The 19,024-nt window shown below is 38.8% G+C and overlaps 1 protein-coding gene across 3 annotated transcripts in view; it reads right to left on the bottom strand.

Annotated features, from left to right (window-relative positions):
* The window catches only part of LOC101562876 (bile salt export pump), a 67,875-nt gene extending 54,636 nt beyond the window's left edge, over nt 1-13,239 (bottom strand). For all 3 annotated transcript variants that reach the window (XM_023719104.1, XM_023719102.1, XM_023719105.1), the window contains exon 1: nt 12,724-13,239. The gene's annotated coding sequence lies outside the window, so the exon portion shown is untranslated. The remainder of the gene's footprint in view (nt 1-12,723) is intronic.
* Nucleotides 13,240-19,024: the final 5,785 nt, after the last annotated feature.

Below are 19,024 nucleotides of genomic sequence, written 5' to 3'. Positions count from 1 at the left end.
AAAAAAAAAAAAAAAAAAAAGCAAGAACAGACACTGGAAGAGCAGCGCATGGTGGTGCTTGCTCATGAGCCAGGCACTCGGCTGACTGAGGCAGGAGGATTTCAGCACATCTGCGGTCAGCCTGGGCTACATGTAGTGAAGTCAAGACCAGCACAGCACACTGTCTCAGAAAAGAAAAGATTCTAAAAGGCAGCAGAATGACATCTTCAAAATGTTTTTTTAAAAAAAGTAATGTTTAACCTGGAATTTTCTACTTGGCCAAATAATCCAGGAGGATCTGCCATTTACAGGCCTGAGCAAAACAACTACTAGGGGATGTGCCTCAGCTAAAAGAAACAGCTACTCAGAAGGGAGTCCCAAGAAACATGAGTGAACATAGAAGTTAACAAAGTATATCCAAGCAAGCCATCAGGTAATCTTAACTTCAGCATCTATATTTCAGAAGGACAAAACTAAAACTCCATGCAATAATAAGAGAATAGACAAGGCACGTTAAGTTCATTATGAAAATCAATTAACATTATTTAAAATTTATAATTAAATGCATTGTAAAATAAATCAGATTGTGGAGGACCACCTGAGCAGCTCTCCTTGAAAGAAGAGTGACTGTCTCCATTCTGACTGAGCCTGACCCTATTTCCTATGTACAGAGCTGGCTAGAACTTCTGTTTATCAATTTGCCTTAGGTAAATGTAGGCCACCCACCTAGCTCAGCTCACAATGGTCACCTACTTCCCACAATTCTCAGTCAATCCTCCTCAAGCCACTCCCCCACTGCATAAAAACGGGGTGAGGTCAGGGTGAGTTCATGGGTCACTCTCTTGGTTCCAGAAAGCCATCTTTGTGGCTGGACTTAGAGCCCCTTGACTCCCCAATGACTGAAAATGTAATTTAGTGTCTTTATTATCTCCGTGGGTTACATTGTAAGTGGTAGATTGGAATCAACTTGATGGGATTCCAATAACGTAACTTTGGGATTATAAATATTGGCTTCTTGGACCAAGACGAGGTCCAGGAAGTGTCTCCAACATCAGGTGAAATCGCAAATATGGTTTACCTATAAAACTGACATTGTATTTAGTTCAACTAATATGTTAAAATTTAACAGTACCAACACAGTAATAGCTTCCAGATAACAAAGGGCTGAAAACTGAGAACATAGCTATATCAGCCCAACAAAACGCAAGGAAAAGGAGACTAAGAAACAGCATAATAGGCAGAAAAATAAATAAATAAATAAAGACAGTAGGTAAAAGAGAAAACATTTCAGGAATTATGGTAAATTACAGAGATGGGACTGATACAAACTGCATGGATAAATCTCAAAATAATGCTAAGTGAAGAAGCAGCTCTAAGAACCACATACCGTATGACCCTATTTATGTATAAGAAATATCTTGGCAACCAATTAGAGGCAAAAAGGAAGTGGTTGCCCAGACCTGAGATAGAAATAGACAATTACATATATATTCTACAGTTTGTAATACACATGTATTTTTTTTCAAAGTTTTATTGATAAACAGATAGCAATGAGACAGTTTCAAATCAAATCGGAAGTACAGTTTCAACAAATAATACACTGCGTGTATTCTTCTTAGTGGTTAATTGCTGTACAAGATGCGGACTTGTGATCCTATTTACAAACACCATTAGAACAAATCATTCTATTCATTAAGAGAATGCAACTATATATCTATCCCAACTTCTTTGAATACACAGATACAAAATGGACATTCATCGGTATACTCCATTTTTTCTAAGTTCCATTATTGAATATTATAGGTGTGTAAACTCAACAAAATATTCTAAAAGAGTCCAGTAGCCCATAATAGCATTGGGTCTTCTGTTTAACTGGCAATGTCAGAAATTATTGACCTGAGTCCCCCACAGCTCAACTTAACAGCATGGCTTTATTTCTAATATTTGGTCTTCATACTTTTCTACCGGATGGTTAAGACCAAGGTAAAGCAGGACCTGTGCAACAAGAATTGTAGCTTTTTGGTCTGAGAAGGTCAGTGAAATGCCCTCACGATTTGTCCTGAGATCCTGTACCTCAGATTGTAGAACCTTTACAGGGCAGCCATGTGGATGAGTCACGGCCATTGCTTGGCCAATGTGCTCTCTGTGAAAGCCTGAGAGAGTGTCTTCTCCCCATACACATGTATTTTTAATGACTACATATGGGTGTGTGTTTTACTAGCATCCAATCTATTTTTGTTTTTGAGATAATCCAGGCTGGTCTTGAACTCTTAATCTTTTTGTCTTGGCCTCATGAATTCTGCTATTAAAGGTGTGTGCTACCATGTCAAGCATTAATCTTTTAGTTAATTTGATAGCAGAATATATGATCTTTAAAAAGAATAACATTTGTAAAATATGTAGTTATATATAGAAATTTGTGTTGGTTTATTTATGGTCAAGTTTTTTAAGTATATCAAGTATAATTAAGATAGATTTTCTTTGGTTGCATGTCCCATATACTGATATTAAATAAAAGATTTTATTGATGAGAAGTGACAAAAACAGATACCAGGTGGCTTTTGAGGATGATGAGAGTGCTCCAAAATTGGACTACGGGATTGTTTGTACAGCTCTGTCAACACGTACACTAAAAACTACTGCAGTGTACATTATTGACAAGTGAATGTCATGCTGTTATAAGTTATACTCCTAATAAACAGTTAAACATATAGATCATTTCATTGAACTTTTAAAAGTTCACATATTAAAAAAGTCTACATATATCCTGATTATAAAAGACAACATAATATCCTAAAGGATGTTGGAAAATAAAGCTATGTAAAGGATATACCATGAAAATACTGACATCTGAAAGCTGCTATGTTCATAGGAGAAAGAATAGAACCCACATTCAGAGCAATAGCACACAGATCAAGAGGACGATATGGCTGAAGATGCAACCCAGCAAGGAGACAAGCTCATCTTCGGATTGTATACACCTGACAATCTATGCAACAACGCAGCCTGCGATTGCAATCAGAGATTTGAGCACATCTTTATTTCAAACTGATGTCAAACAAACAAAACATTAGAAAGTATAGAAGCTTTGAAAAGCTTTCATTTAATATCAGTATATGGGACATGCAACCAAGAAAAACCTTTCCTAATTATACTTGACATACTTAAAAAACTTGACCATAAATAAACCAACATAAATTTCTATATCTTATAAATGTTATCCTTTCTAAAGATCATATATTCTGCTAACAAATTGACTAAGTAAGAAATAAAAGATTAATGCTGGACATGGTAGCACACACCTTTAATACCATTCATGAGGCCAAGCGTTTATGAGGCCAAGATTAAAAGATTCAAGACCAGGCTAGATTATCTCAAAAACACAAAAATAGATTGGACACTAGTGAAATACACACATATATGTAGGCACTAAAAGTGCATATGTATTATAAACTGTAAAATATAAATGTAATTATCTATTAAGGGAACTACTGCAATAATTGGAAAATATCTGAAACATATTGATGACAAAAATCCAAAATCCTATTAGATGTAGCTATAAAGATACTCAGGATATATTTATAAAAATAAATGTAGGGCTGGGGAGATAGTTCAGTGGAAAGCGCAAGGGCCTCGTTCAATCCCTCGTTCTGCCAAAAAAAAATAAATAAAAATAAATGCAATTTATTTTTTAAAATATTGATAAATAAAAAGCACTTCAAAAAATTTTATAAAGCAAGATACAGGACCTATGGATGAGGTTTAATGGTAGTGTTTGCCTAACATGCCAGAGGACCTGGACCAAAACTCAACACTACAAAAAAAAAGTGTTTGGAAGGGAGCAAGTAATAAGATTAACAGGGTAAGACAGCAAATAAAACAAAAACAGTAGCAAGGATAGCCCAATTCAAAAGTTGATTCTTGAAATAACTAAAACTTAGACAAAGCTTAGTAAGAATATTTGAGAAAAGATATAAATCATAAACATTAATAGAAAATGAAAGCATCTCCCTTTAGACAGCGCTTTAAGATCATAAGCACGTGCTGGGAATAACTTGATGTGGTCATTTTGAAGGCCAGGAGAGAATTAATTTTCTGGGAAAATATCAATTATCAAAATTTATTAGAAAAGGAATAGAAGAAAAAAACATTAATGGATATTAAGGCTATTTACTCAATATTCAGAAGCTTCCAGCCCCTGCAAATAGTAGCATCAAATACTATTATGGGCAAAGTTTACCAAAAGCTTCAAAGGGTAGATAATGTTAATCTTTTATAAATTGTTCTATTGAAGACAAAAATAGGAAAAGCTACTCAATTCATTTTATAAAATAAGTTCAATTTTGACATCAAAATGAAGACATTATAAGAAAATAACAAGTTTATAATTACTTTTAAAAACTGATTTCAAAATGTTAAATAAGATATATTTAATATAATTCAGTAGCTTATGAAAAAATAATGAAGCAATGTTGGTTTTGTAATACAATGATTATCAGATAAAAAATTGATCATTTTAATAGACGTTGAAAAAGTATTGATTAAAAATTAATTGACATTCATGATTTTTAAAGACCTATGAAGTTAGAACACTCATTGTTTTGCAACCTCAGTGAGTACATTTTGGATCATGATCAGCAGTGAAAACTGAATTCATTCACCAAAACACGGCACAGAAGAAATACCTCACAGTACAAAGCATCGTGAAGATGGAGAGAAAAACACTCTCTCGCTCAATCGGCCAAGGAGAAGATAAGTTGATTGAATGACTCTGGGAAGCAATTTGGAAATATCCAGCACAGCTACAAAGGTAAATAACTGAAGTGCCAGAATCCCCTATTCGAGGACTTTCCCTAAGAATCTGAAAACAGCTAACACTGAAACTGCATGTCCTGTGTGCAGACATGGCCCTAAACCAGTGGTGGCGAACCTATGGCACTCGTGCTGTCCCCAGGCAAATCAAATATGTGAGCTGTTTTTTCCTAAACTAAACCCTCAGTCTCCGGTTCTAATTGCAGTGTTGGCACTCTGGCGAATAAGTGGGCTTGGGGTTGCAGTTAGGGCAGGAGTCTCTAAGGTTCACCATCACTGCTCCAAACGACACCACAAACACCTCCTTGATGGGAATGATGCCTATCCCTGCTTTCCAGACAAGTGTGTTTTCACTGCTGTGCAAAGATGGACAGTATCTAGGGACCAACAAGGATGGTGACTTGCACACCAGCTTTTGGGCCTCGCTGATCCTGAAGCTTCTTGTTGCTTCACTCTGTGTTGGATTTTTTTTTTTAAACTTCTCCATTTAGACAGATAGGGTAAACTGAGCTGTATATATTGCAGGTTAATAATTAGCTTCTCTTCTGGAGGGTCAACAACCTAAGTTAGCAGATCAAAATTGGAGAAAAGGAAGGGCTGCAAAGTCAGCCAACCTTTTGACCCTAGCCTTTCAAGGTCAGTGAAGACTCAGGACATAGGAGAACTGTACTGTAACATGTAACTCAGTTGTGCTCCAAATTTTCTGATCAAGAAGATTATGGAGCCACCAAGGAATGTGATCGATGATGTATAGTGTGCCTGGGGAGAGTCACATGGAGAAAAAAACATTCTCTCAGACTTTCACAGAGAGCAAATTGATCAAGCAATGGCTGTGACTCATCCTCAAGGCTGATACTGACAAAAGGATCTACAAAGTTTGGTACAGGGCTACAAGATAAATCCTGAGGGTACTTGACTGACCTTATCAGATACAAAAGTTACATTTCTTTTTGCTTTTTTAATTCTTTGAATTGTTTTCTTCATCTCAATTGAATTAATTTCTGCTCTAATCTTTATGATTTCTTCCCATCTTTGGGCTCTGGGTTTGGTTTGCTCTTCCCTTTCTAGTTGTTGAAAGTGCAGCATTAAGGTATCACCTGGGGAGAGGATACATTGATGGAGTATTTGGAGAATCCCAAGAAGTACATCCCAGGAACAAAAATGATCTTTGCTGGCATCAAGAAGAAGGGAGAAAAGGCAGACTTAATAGCTTACCTCAAAAAGGCTACTAATGAGTAATAGTCACTGCCTTATTTATTACAGAACAGAAATGTCTCATGGTTTTTGTATGTGTATCAAAATTTAATTTCATACACCAGAATTCAGATCATGAGTGGCTGACAGAATATTTTTGTTAGACATTCCTGATTTAAATAAAATTGGCTTGTAGCTAAATGTATATCATTTATCTTCTCCTAGTATTAGAAACTTTAAAAAGTATATTTCCATTTCCTGTTGACTTTATATTACTTCTTCCCTGTCTTTTATACACACACACATGGGGGAAAAATACGTGTATAACCCAACATAAGATTGGTACTAATTCATAGAAATCTGGAATGACCTTTAAATAAGGGTTCATCTAATATATTTTTATATAGTCCTGCATAACTATCATATTGAGAGCTCTTTATTGTTCATACAGGAGCATACTGCAACTTCTCTTGCCTTTTGAATTATGCTCTTTGTTATTTCCTATATGCTATTTCTGGAGATATTAAAATATTTCAAGTTTTTATAACTAGAAAATCTTACTTTTAGTTTTCAAAGGTATTTGCTAAGTATAAAATTCAAAGAGTACAGATCTTTTCTTTCAGTTCTTTAATTAATCTAGTTTTTTACACACTTTAAATGTCTTTGCAAAAGGTTCATTTTTCTTGGAAATGTGGTATTATAAGTTGAACTAAATTTAGAAATTTTAAATTTTTAAATAGTTATTGCCTACTCCTTTCTACTTTGAGAATTCTAATTATATGACTATAAGTTTCTTGGTTTTGACACAGTGAACTATTATGACTGATTTGTAAATTCTTTCTTCACTTTTATTTTGGACAGTTTTTATTGTTATATTCAGTTATGTTTGTAAATAATTCATTTTCAATTTGCAATCTATTAAAAACATTTTTTAAGTGTATATCATTTTTTTCTTCAAGGTTTGATAGTAATTCCACTTCAGTAAATACTATCACTGTTTTCCCTTCTAAATACATGGTTGGACTTGATTAGTAATGTTCAACTTTCCACAAAGGTTGAGAATATCATCTCAAAACTACTGAAGGCTGGTTTTATATTTAAATTTATATAACTGGTTATGTGAATATGTTTAAATACTGAGAGAATCTTTCATTGTCTCAAAACCAAGTAAGACTCCACTATTTCATTTTGTGTTTATTAGCCTGTTAAAGGGAGTGGTTGAAGACAAGAAAGCTATGTCTATATTTTTAGTCTTGACTATGTCAATTTAATTAGAATTCCCTATATCTAAAAAGTGCTGCCTTTTACTTATTGAACGCAATTTTAGTGTGGTGTATGTATAATACCAAATAGTATTTAACATTTCTCACATTTTATAGTTGATCTGTAAATTCAGATCCTTTTAAGAGTTAGCATGTTCTACTTTTGATTTCTTTAGGTCTGACTGAATTACTGTTCATGGTAGTATTTAAACAGCTATTCAAAAACACAAGACTAAAATTTTTACTGTTGTATGTGTGATTGGTAGTGGTGCTTCCTGTCAGCTCATTAGAAGGACTAAAATGAGGAAGGTGCAACATGAGCACAAATTTGTATGTGACCATAATATTTAATTAAAAACAAATCAGATTGAAAAAAAAAGTTACATTTCTTGTTATATAGGTCTTGCTATATCTTGGTCTTAACCATCCAGCAGAAAAGTATAAAAACGAGGTATATGAAGTAAAGCCATATTAATACGATGAGCTGTTAAAGGATCAAGTCAATAACTTCTGAGGATAACCCACTAATATTATAGACTGCTAGACAATGTTAGATTGTTTAGCTGAATTCAAACACCTATAGTATTTAGATGCCAATAGAATATCCACCTCTGACAGGACAAAAAAAAAAAATTAAAAAGGAAAGATCATTTGTATTTATATATACAAAATAGGATAGATATACAGATACTTTTACTTAATTCAATGAGTAGAAAGAGGTGTACTACTAGTGTTTGGACAGGATATCCTGTCTGCTTCATGTACTATGGATAAACACTAAGAAGATAACAATGTACAATGTATTGATTATCGAAACTGTCCTATTAATCGGCTTTGAAACTGTCTCATTCATATTTATTTCTCAATTTAAAAAATGCTGCAAAAAAAAAAGAGAAAGCAGAAAAAAAAATATATCACCTAACAATAAAAAAAGAAAGGAAAAAGAAAATAAACTTCTCCAGAGAGCCTGATTTCTCCATCTTTCATGTCATGGAATGGTAAAAGTCACATTCCAGGATTAGTGGGAAAAATGAAACTGTCTATACAGCAGTTGACACAAAGAAAAAAAGAAGCAGGTGAAGTTCCCTTGGCACCATCCCCTTAGAGACCTGGCCGCCAGCCCTTCTTCCATCCTCTCTTTCTTGGGTCTTTGTAGTGAAGTACTCCAGGAGAAGACCATCTACATAATCTTCACTTCCTCTCTACACCCTCAGCAGTTCCCCATATTAAGTTTCACTCGCTTGTTTTACTTCTCTCTAAACACATCTACAAATCTTTCTGAGGTCCATTTTACTGTTCGGAAGTCTTCTTAAATATAAACATTGGGCAAAGCACAGGTTTCAGTGCTCATTGTACCATCAACGCCTTCAGCCAAACACCAGCAGGACACTGTTTTGTTAAACATACTGTGTTAATTACTCCTTGCAGGGAAGAGACCACACTGTGGTGGGTGGGCTGTGGACAGCTCATTCAGTGTGGGAAAGAAACTAGTACAGGATTCTGGCTTCAGATCGGCAGTCTGAGAGAGGACCTAGGGAACTGAGAGTTTGCTTCAGATTAGAGGCTCTTAAACGCTTGGACAATTTATGATTAAGTCATTTGTAGAAAAAGATGGATACACATTGACTAATGTTAAGTAAAATAAATCGGACACACAAGTTTAAATAGCATAGAACTTCTCTCACTTGAGCAATACAAAATACAAATAAAGAGCAAAACAGAAGATTGATAAGAGGAAAGCGGGGAGATAGATCTTTCGCAAGTGGGAAAGGGTCCAAGAAACAAGAAGTCAGGCGAGGAGGGAGGGAAGGGACATAAAATGCAAAAATGTGTCACAAATGCCCTTCAGATAGCCACAGTGAATGTCATGATCATATGTCTGAAACATGAACTAAAACTAATAGCAATAGTAATGAAAATGGGGAAAGGTGATCTAGAAATGGAGAAAGGGAGGTGAGCAGGGAGGGGAAAGGGAAAAAAAGAATCAAGACACGTGAGGTACATTTACCAACTCCCTAAATTGAATGTAAACTTCATGTACTTTAAGCATAAGCTAATAAAATAGAAAAAGAAATAGCAGTCATTCATACTTGATATTTTGTGGATTTGGATTTTTTTTTCCCCTGTACTTAAAAATTATGAAGTGGCCTTACGGTGTTTCATTCTATCAGTTTCTTAGAGTAATGTTTGGGGCTGGTCCTCTATGAGCTTGTTTCACTCCAATAGGAGAACAACATGGTTTAGCTGTGGGTGAGACACCAGGTACAGGTTGCCAAGGGCTGCATTTTCTCATTTGTTGGTTTTCTTTCTCTGACTCTGTAGTCCTATTCCCTTCTGACATACCCAGGAGCTGGCTCTCTGGCACTTCAAAAGACGAGTCTCTGCTGTGCTACCAGTGTGCATGGGCAGCTCAGGCAGAAGTGGAAGCCAGCGGCCTGATCTCTGGAAAGCCGGGCCATGGCAAGGGGGACTTTTGAAGGTCGTTGGATTGAAATTGTTAATTACCTATATGCCACAGTGACACTGTTTGAGAGATTGGTATGAAATACCAAAATTACCAGAAAAAATCAATGAACATTTTTGTGTGTGAGCTGTTCCGGTACAGGCAATGTTTTCATAAATGCGTGCAAGGTGAACTGCCTTATATCATTGTAAATGTACAAGGGAACTCTGACATATCATAGGGCTGTGTTTTATCTCCCTGCATTATTCCATTTTTAGTCACTGAGATCCTTAAAAATTGAAGTAGCAGTGGCTGGAGAATGTCTACTGGCCCCTAAAACCCTGGAAACATAGTGGAATTCTAGTTTTCAATGATAAATAGATTTATTTTATGAGGCCTTAAGAGTGTGTCTCCTCTTTGTTTGGTGTTTTCTATAATTTAAGAGTGCTGTGATATTTTGTTGTATTATTTTTCCTTATCTATACATGCAGGTGTAATATCTTTTAATGCTCTCCCAGCTACTATTCATAACTATAAAAAAATGCTAACAATTTAATCTGAGTTTCCTTCATTGCAAGAAGCCATCATCAAAATTTCTTAATAATTTATAATAACAACATTTCACTAACCCACACAGGAAACCGCAGAGCTAAAAATAAGATTTAAAGTTATTTCTTTTCATCTGCATTTTTACTTATTAAGTTACTTTAACTTCTGCCAAAGTTCTTTAGAACAGATTTCTAAGGTCTTTCAGAAAAAAAAAAAAAATTCTTCCAAAAAATTTAGGAAATCTAAGTGGGAAATTGAGACCTCTAAATGCTGGCTGGCTGACTTTGGTCATTACTCCAAGAATCTTCTCTAAATCCTTAGTTACCTATGCAAAGCCCAGTGTCCCTCTCTGTTAAATGACATGTGGTCTACCAGCTGCCCAGCACACGTGCTTCTGTTTCCCTATCCAGGGTTGAAGTTTTACTTTGATAAAGCTTGCAATCTTATCAATGTGACAACATTCTCTGGAAGACAGTCTCCTGACCATTAGACACATCAACAGTTTTTCCGCCTTGAACACCAGCCACAGCCTTCTCAAAGATCGTTGCCCAGCAGGGGAGAGAAAGGGCAGAAACAAGCATCAGAATGTGTCACTTGAGAGCACCTGGGGCGCTGACAGCCTCCAGAAAGTGACCTGAATAAGCAGTAGTGCCGGGCTTGATGGTGTCAATGGTGGAGGAGACACAGACCTGCCAGGTACAGAGCAAAGGTCCCATGAGTACAAAACGTCACTGCCCACCACTTTCCCAGGTGCACCTCACTACGATTGCTAGAAACACCCATCAAGAGCAACTGATGAATGGGCTGAATGTCACCAAAGAGTGGGCTCTTAGCATTGCAGGAGAGCAAGAAGGAAAGAGGGAGAGAAGGAGGGAGGGGAGGAGGAGTACTTCAGGCTAAAGGGCACTACCACCATGAGGTCACCTAGCCCGCTGCCTGTCTTTCTAAATGCAGTTCTATTGGAACACAGTCACCAAGCTCATTCACTTTTGGTATTGTCTTGGTTGTGGTTTACAATGGCAACACCAAGTAGCTGTGACAGAAACCATACTGCTCTTCCTTTCCCCAGTGCCTACACTATTTACTACTAGGCCCTTTATAGAAAAACCTCCTGCCTCAGGGCACCCTCAGTCCTGCCCTATGGGGTCAGTCCAGGACACCCTGAATCCCAGGAAAACCCTATAGGATGAGATTTACCCAACCTAAATAACATCTGGCACCCCAGCTCTCCAGCAGCCCTCTCCAGGCCGTGATGTGGCAGGGAAGACAGTGGCAAATAGGAACTTACAGGTCTGATAGCCACAGGGAGAGAAAGGGAAAGCATGGAAACTCTGTTGGCTGGGCCCTGAAGCAGAGGAACTGCCTTGTCTAGAGAGGTGGAGACAGTTCTGGAGCAAGTACATTTAGCCTGAGCCCCAAAACAAGAGGGCAAGTTAGCCCCCCCCCCCAAAAAAAAGAGGAGACTGAGGAAGTGGGGGCAAGGAAGAGCACGTGTAAAGACACAGACTCATGAGACAGAAAAGCAGGACAAAGGACTGAGGGCTGGCAGTGAGTCTGGGGAGCTGGTCAATTCCTTGGGGCCATTTGAGCCTTAACACTGGGACTTGGGACCTTATTCCAACGATATCAAAGAAAGTTAACGAAAGCTCTCAGCCAAAAAATAATGTGAACAATTTATGCTTTAAAAACAACTTCCCGGGCTGGAGAGATGGCTCAGTGGTCTAAAGCACCTACTTGAAACAAGCTTGGCAAAGCACAGGGACCGCGGTTCGATCCCCAGCACCACATGCCAGCCAGACCCGCCCCCTGGTGGGCTGAGCTGGCCACACACACACACAATAAATAAATGTAATAAATAAAAATAAATAAATAAATAAATAAATAAAATAAATAAAATAAAAAAATAAAAACAACTTCCCCTGCACATTACTCTAATAGGTGGTGGAACACACCTGCAATCTCAACACTCAAGAGGCTGAGGCAGGAGAATCATCATGAGTTGGAGGCCAGCCTGGGCTACATTGTGAGCACAAGACCGTTCTGAACTATACAGTGAGACCCTGACTCACAAAACAAAACAAATTTGCTCCGATAAAACTTGGACTTTGTGATTATCAATACAAACAGAATTGTGTTTTCATAAAGCTGTACTTGAAAAAAGTCAGTGGCACTTTTACTTTTGGCAGATGATTTAATATATTCATCCACTTGCAACATACACACATATACACAAACAAACACATATTTTCAAGAGAATTGAGATATAAAAGAGCAGTGTTATGAGACAGCAACCAAAAGACATCAGTTTTATATAGGGAGAGTATTATGAAACTATTAATGCCTTCTTCAAGTTTCTGTCTAAGCATTGTAGCATCATGAATCACACAACAAGAGGCCAGCCTTTGACAAACAGGAAACACAGCCCTCCAGAAAGTAAGAATTGAAGGGAACAGTCCTCAGATGCTGTGGCCAGGGGACGCTCACCTGTGAATGAGAGCTGGAGGGAGCAGGAAGAAGCAGCGACTCCACCATGGAAGGTCAGCAAGCCTTGCAAGCTTTGCTAACTTCAGTTTTCATCACAATAAAGCATTGAACAGAACTCCAGCTTTTTCCAGAACATTATCTATTTGCTTGCGGGTCAATGACCCAAAGGCCAGACAAAGCACAGTTCAGTGACAGGTGAGCAAAGGTTGAACACAGCCAAAGCAATAACCCCAAACCCAGAGTGCACACAGCAACCCCTCCAGGGGGTCAGCGGGCTCTGGAAAGTGCTGCTGAGCCTGGGGAAGAGGAGTAGGGCACAGGACTTGGCACATACCTGGCTCTTCTTTCTGTGAAACTACTTAAAACTACAAGACAGGGATACCTGTGGGCCTTCCCCCCTTGTCATGAAAGCTGGCCCCTGGGAGATCCTTAGGTTGCATGTCCATGGCTTTTCCAGCCCATCCCAAAAGTTCTGTGAAGACAGAGCCTGCAGTAGTGTCTTGTTAAAAATCAAGGGCCCAGGTGACCACTGTGCTCTGATCCAAATGATGAACCTCGGCCTCTGCTCTCCTGACAAAGCCAAGTGTACACAGAAATTAATGATTTTTAAAAGTTGACAGTATCAAACATTCCAGTGAACACAAAAAGCTTTTTCAAGGGCTCTGTGCTGCTCACACCCCTTTCTCTCCCTTCCTGTTGTTCAGCTTTCCATTGTTACCCAAATTCTCTCTCTCTTTTTTTTTTAATCTCTCTCCTTATGTAAACTAAGTCTTTGCTAAGTTCATCTAACTGTGGTCTTCAACAATGAGTAACAGCAGCTAAGGCTGGTAACGTCCTTGGTGACTGAGTTAAGAGTTTTATTTGTATCACTTTGGTCCTTTGGGCTTCTCAGCAGCCCCAGACACTGAGCACCACCATTATCATTACCATTTTAGGGTTAGGAAAAGTGAAGCACAGAGAGGTTAAGAAATGCAGTTGAGGTCTTCATACTAGTAAGGGAAGAAGGAAGAGACCGGTCTGCTGCCCTTCTTCCGCACCATGCTCTGAAATGCCAGGGAGGGGCCACCATGCTTCGCAAGTTTGCAGAAAGCAAAGTATAAGATGGCACTTTCTCAATGTTAAGTTTCCCTGACGTAAGTTTTCTTTAATATCAGCATCTAGTACTATTTGTCTCTATTGGATTCTCGATAGTGGATATATAATGACTCAATCCCAGTTTTATACATTACTATATGATTTAAAATCTCAATTTGTAGAGGCCAGCAAAGAAAGGCAAGATATCAGAAGTTGCATCATCTGCACTGGTGTGAAAAGCTCTGGGGATAAATTGACTTTTAAAAGAATGCAAATATAATTATATTGGGCTTGGCATCAATACAGACCACAAAACAGGACTTGGTTTCGCAGAAAACCAGAAAGACTTTTAGTCTTTCAGGTTCTTCCACTAACGACTAATCTGAAGACAACAATATGCAATATAGCAACCACTGTTGAATTCCTATCATTTTGTTTAGTGAAATTCTTTATCATTTCTAAAGTTTGTTACTATTTTTTTAGTCTCTCTAAAGGAAAACCAGCAACCAGGCATGGTGCATGCCTATAATCCTAACACTCAGGAGGTTGAGACAGGAGAATCGATTCAAGTTTGAGACCAGCATGGGGGCTATAAAAAGTGACTCCAAGTTCAGCTGGAAATGTATGGTGAGACCATGTCTTGGAAGGAAGGAAGGAAGGAAGGAAGGAAGGAAGGAAGGAAGGAGGAGAAGGAGAAGGAGAAGGAGGAGGGGAAGAGAGGGGGGAGAGAGAGAGGAGGAGGAGGAAAAAGAAGGAGGAAAAGGAAGAGGAGGGAAGAGAGAGGAGGGGAGGTGAGAGGAAGGGAGGGGAGGGGAGAGCAGAGCAGAGCAGAAAGGCAGCCGCATGGTTATGGGGTTGCAAGTTTGATTCTGAGGAGATCCCCAGTAGAAGTCTGCTGTTGTGGTGAATTTATCAACACCAGTCAGGGGGTAACAATGCTCAGAAGAAAGCCAGGCAGTGCGGCTCATGCAGCAAGGGTACACAGAAAGAACAAAGGCATTTGGGGAAGGGATGAGGAGCAGGTTCTGCTCACCCACTGGGGCTACTTGTGCCTAGCTGGGCTTCCTGGCCCAGGAAGTTCTAATTGCAGGGCAATTCCACGTTGCTGCCTATCCCTTAGGAGGCATGTAGGCCTGGTCATTGCATCTTTATCTTGAGGCTCGGCCTTCTCTGGTGGACCTCCAGCCACAGTTCTGATGTCTTTTTTGTTCTGCTGACTTCCTTGACAGCCCAGTCCAAGTCCCTGACTAAATATTAAATCCTAATTTAGCTGCCTATAATAATTTTATAGGTTTAAGAGTCAGAGGTATGTGGCATGAAAGAGAACACCCATTAGTTAATTTGTATGTATTAAACTTATGTAGTTTTAATTCCATAAGCTTAACTTTAAGGCTTAAACTTACATCATATATAAATTATATAACATATATAAGTTATGTCATAAATTAAGACAACTATTTATTTAACCAATCATAAACTGGTTACTGAAAACATAAACTAACATTTAATTCAACCTTTAAAACTCAGTTTTAGTAACCAAATTTTAATAGTGGAAAACACAAAAAGTTAAGTACATGTAATAACAAATCCTTATATTTCAATATTTAAGTTTAACCAAGAACATCTTCAATGAAAAACCCTTATTGTTTTGTACATAGAAAGTTTCACCAATGTAAGTTTAGCTTATTAAATAACTGTTGGGGTGCGGCATCACAACTCGACAAACCACTTATCAGCCCGAGCAAATTGTGGTCCAGGCAGCTGGATTTTTCAGCTACAGAGGGGAGTTTTGTCTAACAATTCCCCTTCTGAGGTGTCTCCACTTTAGTTATCTTAACAATTTTTTGAAATGATTTATTGTAACAGTTAATACTTTAAACTATTTGTATATCATCCTTGACCAAGAAAACATTCTTGGGGCCAGGGAGATGGCTCAGTGGAATAAGCATTTCCCTGGCAAGCACAAGGGCCTAAGTTCAATCCCTGGTTCCATCAAAAAAAGAAAAAAAAAAAAAAGAAAAAATTCTTAATTTATTGCCCACAAGCAAAAATAGACATTGCATTTATAATTTTTGACATCATCTCGGTTATTTGTAATGGCAAATGGCAGCAAGAGACACTCACAGGGGCCAAGAACAGGTCCAAGCAAGCTTTATTCAGCCAAACAGCATCCAACACTGCTATACCCCAATGGGGACTGCTGCCTCAAAGGACTTTGTACAGGGTTTCTATACTTTTACAAGTAACCATGGTAACCACATTACTTCACAGTAACAAATCCTCCAATCAACACAGCAACTACATCCCAGGGACTTCGGCAAAGAAGCAGTAAGATTTGCAATCCCTCACTGTGAGTTAGGCAGGATGCAGTTAAATTCTAGCTTGCCCCACAGTTTGTCTTATCTGTTTGTTCCTCCAGGTAACATCTTGTTCCCCTTTGTGTGGTTTTAAGGCTAACTAAAAGGGGAGGTGGTCAGGAGTGAGTTTATCTAGGAGTCATTCCCCTCTCAAGGACAGATTTTCCTTCTCAAGGACACATACAGCCCTTCCTAAGGTTGTGGCTCCTACTCCATAGCTTCTTCTGATGGTCCCTTTCATATTGACCCTGAGAGGTCCTGCAGTCTTACATCCCCCACAGGGACAGCATCATTCATTTGGGTTGTTACAGTCTGTCCCCCTAAGGTTTCAGGGCAAAGGTAAAACACACTTGTTACTGTCTCCTCATTGCTGTCTCAATTTTGTAATGGGCCAACTCACATTTTAGACTATAAATGTAAATCTTGTGTTTTCTGTTGTGTAATAATGTATACTCACCACTTTTCTAAGTTGTTTAGTAACTAGTGGCTCTTTCTTAGTGTTAGCTAAGATAAAATTCCTACCTCATCAATTCCTATAAACAAAGTTAGCTTACAGAGATGAGCTCAAAAGGAAATTAAATGGGCTTTAACTTCTTGTAACCTCGGGCTGTGCAAGGCTGCATGAAAGTATTCAGGTGCAAGATAACCAGAAACTAAAAGAAAGCCCCAGGAAATTGAGTTTGAGTAGTGGTCACAATGACCCTAAAAGCATTATTGTGTGTCAGACAATGAATTTGTTTACCAAATAGAATGTGGTTCCAGGTTTTAAACCCGCCCCGCCACACACACACACACACACTTCCTGGGCTAGCTGCCTTTCAGTCTTCTCCTGGTTGAGAGCTGGTAGGGGGCCCTGAGCTTAGTAATAAACGGCTTTCCAAATTCCAATCTGGCTGATCTGGTTCCTATTCTGAGCGACCTATAACAAATTTAGCCTCTCTTTTTCCAGGAAACATGAAGGAAATTAACCTCTGTTAGGACTCGCCCACCAGCTAGGGAAGGTTCTTCCTTCTGAATTTTAATTAGCACTGTGTCTCCTGGTTCAAAAGAATAGACAGGAGAATAAATTGGGATGGGGTGTCACTGTGACACAGTCCGTTGGAGCTTCTGTAAAGTCTGTTGCAAGGCTTTCCTCTGTTGGCACGGCCCAAAGTCCCCATCTCCTGCACTCCTTCCAAAATGGGCAGAAGTAGGAGAGGCCTCCCAAACACAATCTCAAATGGAGTTAGCCCGTCCTGTAAAGGATACAACAAGATCACACAGTAGGACCACTGGAAGCATAACCACCCAGCTCACCACAGATTCTCAGCAGAGCATAGCTTTTATTTTAGCCCCAGGGCTTCTGAAAGCCACTCGAGGCACAGAAGCAAGTCCATTATCTGCACCTACCATCACAGGGAGGTTCATCATGGGGATGTACTGGGTAATAATTAACTTCATCAGGACTTTTAATGCCCCATTAGACATCTCAGTCCTTATGAGGAGTTGCCTCCACCCCGCCTGTGTAGGTGTATGTGAGAACCAACAAATACTATTGTTTTCACTAGTAGGCTTGATTTCAATAAAGTCCACTTTGATGTCCTCAAATAGCACAGTTCCTTGCCTGGTTGCTGCTGTGAGCAAGAAACTCCAAGACCCAAGTGAAAGCAGTTAGCTTTGCTTTCTGAGTCTACGTTCAAGAGGCAAAGCCTCAGACCAGACAGTGTGCTGCATGGTGATGACCACCCTTTCTGCCCTCTGCACCCCACTGATTACCATGTTATTGCCATTGGAAAACAGGGTCAGGTCAGGGCTCTGGAGGACTGTATCCTGTAGGTCCAGCCTGGCTCCACACAATTGTGTTCAGGTGGCTCCATGGACATCAGCAAAAAAGAGGTAGGGATAAGGTTCTGAATAGTTTTTGTTTTGCTGTGGTTTTAATGATTAGTAAGGAATCCTCTAACAGAGTCCCTTAGTAGGGAGCTGGGCTGGTTTCCTACAGCCATTTACCACCAGGTCCCCTCAGTAGGGTCTCTACTACATGCGGAACAAACACAATTAGCTTTTTCTCAAAGTCGGTTTATCATTTTGTTTTTGTTTGTTTACTAGAATGGTAATGGCAGTAGTAGTGAGCAGGCAGGGAGGCCATCCAGCCACCATGTTATCTAGTTTCTTGGATAAATATGTTACTGGGCACTTGCAAGGGCTCAACATCTGGGTTAGGACACCTCAAGCAGTGCTCTCTCAGTACTTCTGTCAGTGTCCGCCATCAGGATGAGTCACGGCCATTGCTTGACCAAGTTGTTTCTTGTGAAATCTTGGGAGGCATTTTTCCTGGTGACTCTCCTTGGGCACATTGTACACCACAGAATCATTTTTCTGTATGGTCCTGCAATCTATTTGATCTGAAGATCAGGGACTCAACCAAGCTATAGGAAGTAGCAGCAGAGGTTCTCTTATCTTCTGCATCTTCATTGATCTTGGAGGGCTAGAGCCAAAATGCTGGTTATCCCCTTAGATCATTGATTTTTCTAATTTTTGATCTCTAACCCTTAGCTGTCAAACATCCAGAGTAGAAAATCAATGACATTCCATTGTAGTTGGAGCAGTGAACTTAATTATTAAAATTGAATCTAAGTATTAAGCAGATAAAATTGAGATGAAAAGTATAGCCAGAGGAATTGTTACTTCTTACCAAGTATGGATGTTTCAATAGTTGAATCCCTGAAGAATGTTAACAGACAACAATTATATAATTTTACAGAGAAAATTTGAAATTAAAAGTCATACACATAGTGTACAATAACAATTATGATGACATTTCATAGCACACTTAAATTTCCATTCTATTCTGGAATAGACTAGCTCTTTTAGTCAATCAATCCTACCTA

Source organism: Octodon degus, unplaced genomic scaffold (assembly GCF_000260255.1).
Source record: "Octodon degus isolate 3935 unplaced genomic scaffold, OctDeg1.0 scaffold00065, whole genome shotgun sequence".
NCBI lineage: Eukaryota > Metazoa > Chordata > Mammalia > Rodentia > Octodontidae > Octodon > Octodon degus.
The sequence above is the reverse complement of the archived record's forward strand: the minus strand, read 5'-3'. Positions and strand labels throughout refer to the sequence as shown.